At 34.4% G+C, this 12972-nt stretch overlaps 1 long non-coding RNA gene across 2 annotated transcripts; it reads left to right on the forward strand.

Annotated features, from left to right (window-relative positions):
- The first annotated feature begins 7919 nt into the window (after positions 1-7919).
- LOC118484694 lies at positions 7920-10940 on the forward strand. 2 transcript variants are annotated; one of them, XR_004874037.1, is made up of 4 exons: positions 7920-8194; positions 8290-8338; positions 8517-8631; positions 8755-10940. It is a non-coding gene; the product is annotated as an uncharacterized LOC118484694 (long non-coding RNA). The 2 variants fall into 2 exon arrangements; XR_004874036.1 differs by having other exon boundaries at positions 7921-8194; positions 8517-10940.
- The last annotated feature ends 2032 nt before the right edge of the window (positions 10941-12972 follow it).

Consider the following 12972-nt stretch of genomic DNA (forward strand, 5'->3'; position numbering starts at 1 on the left):
TTTTCGAAAAAACCATTAACCGACCCACTGGTTTTTGATTTGGTTCGGTTTTTTCGGTTCGGTTTTGTCGGTTAATTCGGTTATGGTTCGGTTAATTCAGTTTTTGACACACCCCTAAATGTATTAAATTAATATGGGAAATTGTTATATTAATTTACACATTTTTTATTTACATATTGTTATAATAACATAAAATTATTATTCATGTTTAAAAAATAAAAATGATCTAACGATTAAAATAGTGTGGACAGTGAAAACTCAAATGGAAATTACCATGATGTAATGTGACAATATTTCTTTTCGTTCCACAGATGACAGATGTATAAGGTTTCCATTCACATGTGTTTCAATTACGCTGTGTTTCCAAGTTAAGTTAAGGGGAAAAAAGAAATGATTCTCTCATTTTCTTTTCTCTTCTCTCCGTTTCTTTCCAAATTGGAAAGATTAAATTTAGGCAAAAAAACTTTCATTTTCTCTTCTCTTCTCTCCTTTAATGAAACTCTGGAACATAACTAAAAATTATTTCCTTTCAAATCTTTTCTTTTCTCTCATTTAATGAAACTCGGGAATACAGTGTTAATGCCGAACGGTTTATACTTTACCTCATCTACAGGGAAGTGAAGCCCAGCGTCCAACAATACTTTTTTTGAAAGGCAAAGATTACATATGTTATTATTATTTCTAAACTACATAAATTTTTATCCTGCCACTAATTGAACATTGGTCTCTCTAGAAGAGACACAAAACCTCTATTACCCATCAAAATGGTGAACCTTATCTCTCGAACAATACTTCTTCAACTTTCAAGTAACATTTCTAATGGCAATAAATTCTAAAGAGTTAATTGCTCGGATAGTCCCTGTGGTTTATCATTTTTTCACCTTTAGTTCCAAACTTTTTAAAATTACATGTATGCTCCCTGTGGTTCAATTGTTTGTTTCTGGGATAGTCCCCGCATTGGATGACTGTTAGTTTTTCCAGTTAAGTCAATATAAAATGACAAAGTTACCCTTCCTATAAAAAAACAATAATTAAACCTCAAAATAAAGTTAGTTAATACTTAAAATTTTAGTGGGGCCCACCTTTTTAACTCCCAGCTGGCCATCCCTTCCCTCTCTATCTTCTCCGGCTACACCCAAATTCCGGTCATTTCCCACATCATAATATCTCTGGTTCCTTTCACCAAATCAACGTCTCCATGAATTAGAGCATAATTAATACAACCTCCCATATCTTTAATGTGGGTCAAAATTGAAGTTTTACTCCAGATCTCATCATCTACAAGTTCACCATGACCCATCGATTCAGTGGCTTCCTAAGCCTTTTCTCTTCCATATGCTTAACAAATCAACATTTCGAGCGAATTTTGCAAGGATAATGGCAGTCGAAGGTGACGATGACGATGAGGAAGAGGGGCAGGGGTAGCAGTCTATGTTTAAAGCCGAAAACCAAGTGCAGAGTAACAATGACCACAATGAGGAAAATGACCCTGATTTCGTTCTATATAATTGGCCGAATATGGAGAGAGTCGAGATGGGTAGTTTGGGGATTCCTGATTCTCGATTGGTGTATATAACGCATTTCGTGAATGTTGTGTATATTTGGGTGGGGCGTGAATTCGGGGATGATCAAATCGGGTGGCAATCGGTTGGCCATGATTTTCTTGTCAAGAAAGGGTTGAATACAAGCTCTAATATTCAGGTAATATGTTTAACAATGAAAACTTATAAATTAGGAAAATTGGTATTTAATAAACCAACCTTTGCCCAGTTGGTAAATAATAATCCAACCTACAGAATTGGTATATAATAATCCTACCTATCAATATGTTGGTACTCAATGAACCTCCGTTAGTTTTTTTTAACTGAAGTTAGTTTTTAAGTTTTATTTATTACACAAACAGTCCCTGTAGTTGTAATTTACTAGTTTTAACTATGAGTTAATAGCCAAAATGGTCCCTGAGGTTAATAGCCACAGCACCGCCACCGCCACCGCCACCGCCACCACCACCGCCACCACCGCCACCACCACCGCCACAGCACCGCCACCACCACCATCACCACCACCACCACAGCCACCACCACCACCGCATCGCCACCACCACCACCACCATCGCCACCACCACCACCACCATCATCGCCACAGCATCGCCACCACCGTACCGCCACCACCACCACCACCGCACCGCCACCACCACCATCTCTGTCTTTGATCATCGCCACCACCGTACCGCCACCACCACCACCGCACCGCCACCACCACCACCTCAGGGACCATTTTGGCTATTAACTCATAGTTAAAACTAGTAAATTACAACTACAGGGATTGTTTGTGTAATAAATAAAACTTAAAAACTAACTTCAGTTAAAAAAAACTAACGGAGGTTCATTGAGAACCAACATATTGATAGGTAGGATTATTATATACCAATTTTGTAGGTTGGATTATTATTTACCAACTGGGCAAAGGTTGGTTTATTAAATACCAATTTTCCTATAAATTATAACAGTGTTTTTGACTTTTTGAAATATGTTACTAAATGTGGTTTTTTATATAATTAAACAAATAGTTAGAGAAGGGGAAGAACCAGATAAACTATGGAAACATCTGTATTGTTTCTTCTTCTAGAACACAACAGAGAATCAAGACAAAGGAGGAAGATAGAGCATTTTTGTTTTTGTTATATGGGTGGGGCCCACCCACATTTTAATTAAATTTCTTTTTTATTGTTTTAATTTTTGCTTTTAATAAAAGGGCATTTTGTAATTTTACACACAATTAACTGAATAAGTTAATACCCATCCAATGCAGGGACTATCCGAGAAACAAACGATTAAACCACAGGGAGCATACATGTAATTTTAAAAAGTTAGGGACTAAAGGTGAAAAAATAGTAAACCACAGGGACTATTCGAGCAATTAACTCAATTCTAAAACGACAATTCTTTAATAACTTGTACCTTAAGTAGCAAAAGTAGGACTATAATAACTCACTCTTTTATAACAATATTGTTATTCTAACTAGTATCTCCCAAGCTCTCACAATAACTAATCAAGTGCAACAAAACTTGTCTATCCATAAAATTAGAGTAAACTGCAATTTTACTCCCTAAGGTTATATGTGATTGGCACTCTGACCCCCTCTTAGGGAAATTTCGCACTCTGACCCTCCAACTAATGAGAAACCATGCAATATTACCCCATGTTGTTAAAAACTGTTTAAAGTCAAGCTAACTTATAAATGGTCAAAGGGTATTATTGTCATTTCCACTTGGTTTTGATAGCTTACTCAATAAAACACCCTATATAATAAGTTAATTAAACATCTTACCCCCTAAGCATTCCCCCCATTCCCAAAACCTTCCACCACCACCGGCGATCAGACTATAGCTCAGCTCAGGCGACCTTCCTTCCAACCGGCGGTGATCAGACTACAGCTCAAACAAAATGCCGATCACGTCCACGATCATAGAAGTGTTGTCGCACATGTCAGGTAAAATCGAACAACTGAACAAGGGTTATTGAAAACAGGGGAAAGGTGAATCACTGTGTATGTAACGCGGGGGTTTAATCGAACAACTGAACAAGGGTTATTGAAACGGGGGTTTAATCGAACAAGGGTTTTATGTAACAGGGGGGTTTAATGGATCAGAGGGTTTTATTACAGTTGATTTTTTTTTGTAATCTGTGTTTGCAGTGGACATGAGGATGAGTGTAACACTACGAACGATTGTGTTCTCGATGGTGGTGAAAATGTGAGGCCGCCCTTTTCTGCACTTCCAGTTTCCCCCTCAGCAGGAAATGGTTGCCTAGTTATCATAACTTTATGAACTCTAATATATAATATATTTATGTAGGCTGACTGTAGGATTTTTTGGTATAATGTGTATGATAACTGTATATATGGTTGCCGTAGGTTAATGGTATAATGGTATGATAACTCTAATATTCATGTCTGTATCAATTTGCATGTTTGGTATAATGGTATAATGTGTGTTTGATAACTAATAACTGCATGTTTGGTATAATGGTAATGTGTATGATAACTGATAATACAGAACTGGTAATGTTTGCAGCCTACATAAATTGGATAATTGGATCATTTGCAGCCTACATAAATTCGATAATTGGATCATTTGCATGTTTGGTATAATGGTATAATGTGTATCAATTTGCAGCCTACGGAACTGATAACTGCATGTTTGGTATAATGGTATAATGTGTATCAATTTGCAGCCTACAATAATTGGATAATTGAATCATTTGCAACATGTTTCGATAATTGGATTATTGCATCAATTTGCAGCAGGTTAGTATAATTGGATTATTGCATCAATTTGCAGCAGGTAAGTATAATTGGATTATTACATCAATTTGCAGCAGGTTAGCTTGTATTGTAGCATGTTTGGATAATTGGATTATTGCAACAATTTGCAGTAGGTTACTTTGTATTGTAGCATTTTGCTTATTTTGCTTATTTGCATGTACCATTTTGCTTATTTCTAAGGTCAAAATGACCATTTTGGTCATTTTGCATCAAGGTGTTTAGATGATCACACTTGCTCCTTGTTCCATGTGTTTTGATATATGTGTTTTGCAGCAGGTTTTTAGGCGAAAAAGTTTTTTTTCCTGCAGGGGGTAATGTTTGCAAGAAATATTTAACACTGGGGGGGGGGTAATATTGCAGAGTACAGAAAACCGTAAGGGGTAATAAGAAAGGGTAATATAGTCATTTTGCACTGGGGTAATATTGCAAAGTAGAACAAAGCATAGGGGGTAATAAGAAAGGGTAATATAGTCATTTAACATACCATTTAACAGAACTGTTAAGTTCTTTGACGGCAGGGGGTAATATTGCATGGTTACTCATTAGTTAGGGGGTCAGAGTGCGAAATTTCCCTGGGAGAGGGTCAGAGTACCAATCACATATAACCCCAGGGGGTAAAATTGCAGTTTACTCATAAAATTAAATCTATACACCTTTGGTAATTTCTCCATGGGGCAAATCTACCGCAACAATGCTATACAAAGTTGTACATTTATGCATTCACAAATGTGTGTTGTTAAAATGTACTTTGTGAATTTGATACAATACATTAATCCAACATGCATTGGGTACCCAATTTATAAATTAGTGAATAAATTATTGTACCGGGTATATATAATAATAGGTTAGTTTCAGTGGCGGATCCAAAAATTTTTCATGTGGGTGCGGAATATTTTTAAAGATTTTAGGCCCCTAGGTATATAAATAAAAAAAATTGGTTCGTATCGGGTCGGGTCATGTAAAATAAAAGAACATCAAACTAAAATTTATATAATCATCAAAAAACGCATCAAACGTTGTTTTAAACGTATTTAAAATGTCGCCCTACAGGTTTTCATTTTTTGAAATCTATCCAAAACATCATCTATAGATACTTTCTTAAGCAAGTCTTTCTCTATATAACATATACAACTATCACTTAAATTCTCATCGCCAATCCGATTACGCAAGTCGGTCCACGTTCGTCATTGCCGGAAAACATCTTTCAACGGTTGCGGTTGCGACGGGTAATACGAGAACAACCTTCAATAAACGATATACCAATGTAAAATTTACGTGAATATTTGTTGAAACCATTAAATCAATGTAGTTTCCGAGTTGAATCGAGGATTAGGTTTTGTTTCACTTTTTAAAGGTTGACAGATAGTATAGTAGTATTCTTGTATGAGGTGTTAGTCTTATCCTTGTACATACATATAAACAAGATGCCCGTTGTTGATTGTTGAAATGCGATTTCATATTCTTTTTAATATTATTTAGCTCAAACATATAAATATTTTTATTTAAACCAATTATATCAAATAGTTATCACTTAGGATCAACTTTGTTCCAATTGCGTTATACATGTAGCGTCGATTGACCATCTTTTAGTAACATGTTTGTCGATGAGATTCATTTGGTGGACTGTTTAGTTTGGTTGAAGCTCCTGACCTCGATTTCGTTTAGTTGAGTCGTTTGTGGGATCAAAGGAATGGAAGAAAGTGGTAGGTGTGGTCTCTTTTACAACATTTTGGCAAATATAGAAATCAAGGAATGAAAACAAGTTCAATGGGAATTACATTTCGGGAACTAGAACGGTGAAAGACATAAAAGCAAACTCATTTTTATGGCTCAAAGATAGATCAAAATATCAAACCTACATTGGTTAGAAAAAGGTGGTCCGAGTTCAACAATAGAAATGTAATCATATAAAATGTAATCAATAGAAATGTTTATAATTTTTAAAGCATTTACCTGCCATTTTTTGGGTATATCTGCCATTTTTTGTGTATACCCACAACATTTACCTAAACTCATTAATGTAGGCTAAATACAAAACATGGAAAGATCTTGTACAAATAGCCTTATCATACAAAACGTACGAAAGACATAAAAAGCTAACAAAAATGTGGTGGCATTTTCGTGATTATTTTACTCGTAATTACCCTACTGGATCAAAATTACCCTACAAGATCATTTGTAGAGTAATTATGTTACTCTACAAAATTATCATACATGTTCAAAATTACCCTATAAACTCATTTGTAGACTAATTAGGATGCTCTACAAAATTACCCTACAAGACCAAAATTACCCTATAAAATCATTTGTAGACTAATTAGGATACTCTACAAAATTACCCTACAAGACCAAAATTACCCTATAAAATCATTTGTAGACTAATTAGGATACTCTACAAAATTACCCTACAAGACACCATTTGTAGAGTAATTATAATACTCTACAAAATTACCATACAATGTCATTTTACAAAATTACCCTACAAGATCAAAATTATCCTACAATTGATTTTGTAGGGTAATTGTGATAATTACTTTACGAGTAAACAATTATGAAAATACCACCGCGTTTTTTTACATTTTCATACCTTTTGTACGTTTTGTATGTCATAGGGGTGAACAGAAAACCGAAATAACCGAACCGTAATCGAAATAACCGAGGAAACCGAACCGAAAAACTGAACCGAAACAAAAACCAACAGTTCGGTTTGTGGATTTTTAATAACTGAAAATTTTGGTTCAGTTTTCTAAAAACCATTTTCAATAACCGAAAAAAAAAAATAAACCGATAAATTACAACCCATATATTTTTTTATTTTAAGTTAAAATTTTTTAAGTGTTTAATCTAATGGTATTAGAAATTATTAATTTTATTCTTGAATGTTAAATGCTTATAATAAAAAAGATTACATGTCTATTTATAATTCTAATGATTTATTTACTACCTACTAGATATAACAAAATTTAATATAAAAATTAAATGATCTTCAAATTATTATTGTAAAAAAAAATATGTTAATCTATATCTATCTATCTATAATACTATATAATAGATCTCTTATGTACAAAAAAGTAATTTTCTTTAAAATTATATATATATATATATATATATATATATATATATGGAACCCATTAAGTGTAATCGCTTTCTAAATCGATATCCACCGTTAGATCATGCTAAGATTAAATCTCAACCCTTTAAACTCCAAAAAATAACCGTTTCCATGGCAGTTTAGAGCGGTTGTTTGCGGTTCCTCAAGCAGGTGGTTACCTCCACCTTTTCCTGGCCATTATCTCCACAACTTTGGTGGTTATCTCCAAAAGTTCCCACCCATTATTATTATTATTATTATTATTATTATTATTATTATTATTATTATTATTATTATTATTATACTATTGTTCACAGCGAGTTAACTGTCTATTTTTAGGAAAATAACCGCTTTTGTAATGATCTTAGCCGTTCAAATTTGAGGTTTATTTCTGAGATTAAATCCTGACCTTATGTAGGTGGTTATTACAAAAATTTAGAGGTTATTTTTTATGCTGAGCAGTTTGCAAGTTTTGAAAGGTTATTAGAGGTTTCCAACCCACTCCCCATTCTCCTAACGGTTCTCGTCAACCTCTCTCTCCACCCATTATAAATTTCCATCTCACACGTCCGCTTTCTCCTCCCCAACCACCTAAGCCACCCATTATAAACCCTCCACCCCACCATTGCCAAGTTCGCTTTCTCCTCCGTACACAAATTCGAATTTGGATGAATCACCTCACTAGATCCAATCATCAGCTTTCATAATCGATTTGGGTTCTAAATTATGTTCTCATGAAGGAACTTCTCAGTTCTTGCTGTATTCAAGCTTTTCAGGTACCAACTCGATTCTTTTCGTGATATTAGGAGTTTCTAATCATGTTTTACTCATTCTGCTCTGATTATTTTCTGCCCTAATTCTGTTAATTTAGTCGATTTCCAGTTTCAGAATCCAATCCGTGTTGTGTCACGAGAATCATGGTAAGTTTTCTTTATACCCATTCAACACACACATACTAATTGCTCATGTTCATCTTATATTTTCTCTATCATGAAGTTAAATTCTTTCAAAGACTCCATTAACTATGTTGCAAGCTTATGGGTTTTGTATTGGTATCCATCGTTTGGAGTTTTTAGTTTTCTTTACCTTGCCCACCAGGTGTTTGATAAATTCCCTCAGTGAGAGTTCTGTTGATGTCTACCTTTTAAGTAATGGCAGGAGTTTCATGTTGTAAGATGACGAAGTATTACAATTCGAGGCTAGATGCATAGAGGTATATTCGTTATTCATTGCTCTTTATAAAGATGCCCATGTGGCTTTATTCTAAAGATCTACAATAGTATTGATCTCTAACGTGTAGCACTCATTATTAAATTTTATCTCTTATTGTTGGTAGGAACGACTAAAAGAACAAAATTTTAAGGAAATAATGATGAAGATGTATAGAAATATGGATGAGATAAGATATGAGTTAGCGGGATTGCTTGAAGAAGAATAAAAAATCGTGCATGAATAGAACAAAGAGCCTAACAAATAATAACCAAGTTGGAGTCTCACGTATTAATATAATTAGTTTAAATCCTTATTTTTAACATATTTAGCCTATAGTTGTCATTACCAAAATCAGTGATATAATTTAGGCTCATGATATTTTTTTTAACAGGTAGTTCAATTTGGATCAAACATATGAAAAAAATGGATAAATAAAAACAATAAATTTGCAGAGTGTTAATCAATTTGATTTTAAACTCAAAGCTTGGTTCCAATAGTAAGCATAATCTCTAAGCAATCAATGTATGTGTCTATGTATATGTATGTGTGTGCACACGCTTGATTTGGTTTGCTTTCAAGCTCAAAACTAAGATCCAAATTAAGATTTTTTTACTGACAGTTATTGGATTAATTTTGTTTGTGATAAAAGGAAACCTGGAGCAAAAATTACCACCAAGAAGCAGTGTTTCCGAATGGTACAACTAATGACTTTTTCAATTTTCTAAAGATTTTTGGCATATTCTAGGAGATTAAGAAGAAAGATGAATTAAATGAGTTTTTGGTGTATGGGATACCATCTGTTTAATATTTTCCGTGTACAATATTGTTTAGTTTTGGTATATATTTATAGGAAACAATTGTTCGTTATTTTTCTATTATAGGAAACTGTGTTTATGTTGGTTAAGTTATCTTATAATTATTTTTCTATTATTGTGGTCTAGATTACATGTTTGGTGAATAGGAAACTATTGTTCATTATTTGTCTTCTCATTTATTGATTATAACCATGTATTCTTGAGCAGACTATGCAGTGTGAAGCATCATAGGTATGACTTTATGTATCTCATTTATTATTCGATACAAAAAATTTAAAGTGAGATATTTTATAAGTTTGTAATGGGAGTAGTTTTTAATATGTGTGTTATTTTGGTAACTGGTCTAATGGATAAACGGGTACGGGTCATGGTGATTCATTTAAACAACATAATAACGTTTCACACGAATCGCTTTACAAGTTGTTTAAGTCTTTAAGGTGGGTTGCAAATATAACTTTATTGAAACTGACAGGAAATTGACCTACAAAAGTAGTACAGCCCGTATAACCATTATATTTCCGGTATGATATGTGGCGGTGGTGTACGAATACCAGCACCCTTTTATAGTACAACAAAGATCATGTCATGTACAATGTAATATGTTTTGACTACGTTGTTAGGTTGTCTATTTGAATCTTGTGGAAGTTTAGTTTCTTATTTCAACTAAAAAGTCATGATCTTTTGTTTTGCTCTGTTAGGTGAACAGGTTACCTTTGTAGTTTTGTTCCTCCGGCTCCATTTCATTCACACATTTATAGCAATGGTCAGATTTGTTTCTTTACTCCTTTGTTAGTTATTCAGTTTATACCTAAATTACACGTTGTTTAGTTACCTTGAAATTTTTTAACATATATTAATATTTACTATGATGTTCTGCATCGACAATTGCATTATATATACGAAGTTATTTTACTATTTATTTTTATAAATACCCGGATTCAAGATTAATCCTTTTTATATAAATTGTTGTGATTCGCTCTCAGACTCGTGTGATTCGCTCTCAGACTTGTGTTATTGTCGAGGGAAAGAACCTGGAGATTAATCCTTTTTATATAAATTTGTTGTATGTATGCATGTAATAATATTCACTCATCGCTTTGGATAAAAGTGCAGGTAAAGAAACATATAAGGCAAGGTCATGAAGTTGGGATCTTTATACTAAAGCCCCTCTTCATGTCTCAAATGTTTAAATTCTTGACCCAGTTACCGGGTATATTCGGTACCGGTACCAGTTCCCATTTTCCCCGTTTTTTGATACCGGTACGGTACCGGTATTTACGGGTAAAACACCGAGGTAAATACCGGTACCGTACGGTACCGGTATTTATGGTGTGATTGGTTTGAAATACGGCTCACCAAATTTATCACTTGGGGCCACACTTATGCCATATTCTTCATTTGTCAATTTCCCATGTCTTCAGAAGATTATCGTTTTGTGGTTGTAAAGTGTTGACGTGCGTTTTCCTTTCATAAATTAAAGAATGATGTTTTTGTTTGTCACGTATTTAATTTAATTTTGTGTACACTTTATATAGATGAGTTTTGTGTTCATAGGTTCATTCATGTTGTTACTATAATACATCAACATCACCCGTCCACCGGACGGGTATTAAACTAGTTATATATATATATATATATATATGGTTCCCATTAAGTCTAACCGCTTTGCAAATCAATATTGACCGCTAGATATGGCTGAGATTAAATCTCAGCCACTTAAACTCACAAAAGTAACCGCTGTAATGGCGGTTCATGGCGGTTATTTATGGTTTTCTCAGCTGGTGGTTTGTTCCACCTTTTTCTGCCCATCATCTCCACATCTCTGGAAGTTATTTCCTGATGATCCTAGCAAGTGTAACTTCCTTTCAAATCAAATCGATGTCATCCATTAGATCATAGTGAGATTAAATCTTGGTCGATTACACTCACCATTTCAACTGCTATTGTGTCTGTTATCGCCAGTTAATAAGGTCGCGTAATTTGCTAACCAACCTCCCTCACTCCTTGAAACTGATGTTTCTGTCTCATATTTAAGCTACGATTCAAAGCAATATTTAGGGTTTCGTTAGTTCGTTCAAAGTAGAGCCAATACATGAGGTATTGAGGTCGTTCGAACTACAAACGATACAGCCTGATCTCTGTAATCCAAGGTTCTGAAGACGGGGAGACTAAGTAAATTATACATACCTCGAATCAATTTCATTCCATAATCTTTAATCACTTTGTAGTTCTTTCTTGCAGTTCGGTCCCTCTACTTTTTGTTGAAATTTCTAATTTTCAACTTAAAAGTGCTCAACAGATTGAAGCTTTTCAGTTAATGCTTATCAACTCTTATCACAAGCCTTTTTCATCTTCATCTTTAACATCACATCTTTTTCATTGGATGAATGATTTGGGGATGAATGATTGCAAATTCTTATTACTAAATCAAATTTTATATGTGCATACCTCATGCTCGATGAAATGCCTGTTAGAGAATTTGAGGTGCTTTTGGTACTTCGTTTAGTTCTTGTATGTTTGTTTATATGTAACACCTCGAAAATTCATGTCTAATATTATATCGACACGTGTCATGGACTTTAAACGTGTAAAGGACTGAATTAGAAGGGCTAAAGTTGACAAACAAGGAAACTGCGTGAATATAAGGATCCAGAATGTCAACAATGGATAAATATATTTTAAAATATCCCTACAAGATGTTTATACCTTCAAACGAATAAGTCATGGATCATACGAAGCTAATTGTGAAAGAAAGTGAGGAATTACAAACTACATGGGCTAAATGTGTCAACATGTTTAAAGTATACCTATGAGTGATCTTTTAGCAGACCCGAAGCTTTGTAATGATAAATTATACTCACAAGAATGTGTGATAAAAATTTCACAAGGTTTCGATAAAGTATGAGAAAGTTATGACAATATTCGTATACGAGGGGTTAAAAGCGTCAACGTTGAAATTCAAGGCTTTTCGGTGAACGTTTGAATTACCGGGGACCAAACAAAGTTGGTTTATGACTTGGGGTCCTTAAAAGTCAAGTTTGGGGGTTTATAGTGCAAGAAACCATGTAAAAAACAAGTTTGGAAGGACCAGGGACTGAAATTGCAATTATTGAAACTTTGTAACCGGATCAGAGTGGCCATGCGGGGCGCGTAAGATCCTTATGGATCCTTACGCGGGCCGCCTAAGGTCCCCAGATACAGAAAATGTGCACAGCTTCCTGTTCCAGCCGGTTTAACCGACTTAGAAGCCTGGTTTTCAATACTTGGAGCTTGTTTGATGGTTTTAAGGCACCTAGGGACACTTGGAATGATCCCATAACATCCATAGACTTGTGTGGCATGATCAAATTGATCCAAGAAACCTATAAAAGGGGCATGAAGTTCATTGTTCAAGTGCTCATTCACTTACAACTTCACAACTTGGTTTCTGGAGCTACCTGGCTTTAGGAGAAGACTTGGAAGTGTAGAAAAGATAGCAAGGACCTTAAGTAAGAGTTCTAATCCTTGTTTAGTCATTTTAATTAGCT

Source organism: Helianthus annuus, chromosome 12 (genome assembly GCF_002127325.2).
Source record: "Helianthus annuus cultivar XRQ/B chromosome 12, HanXRQr2.0-SUNRISE, whole genome shotgun sequence".
Taxonomy (NCBI): Eukaryota; Viridiplantae; Streptophyta; class Magnoliopsida; order Asterales; family Asteraceae; genus Helianthus; species Helianthus annuus.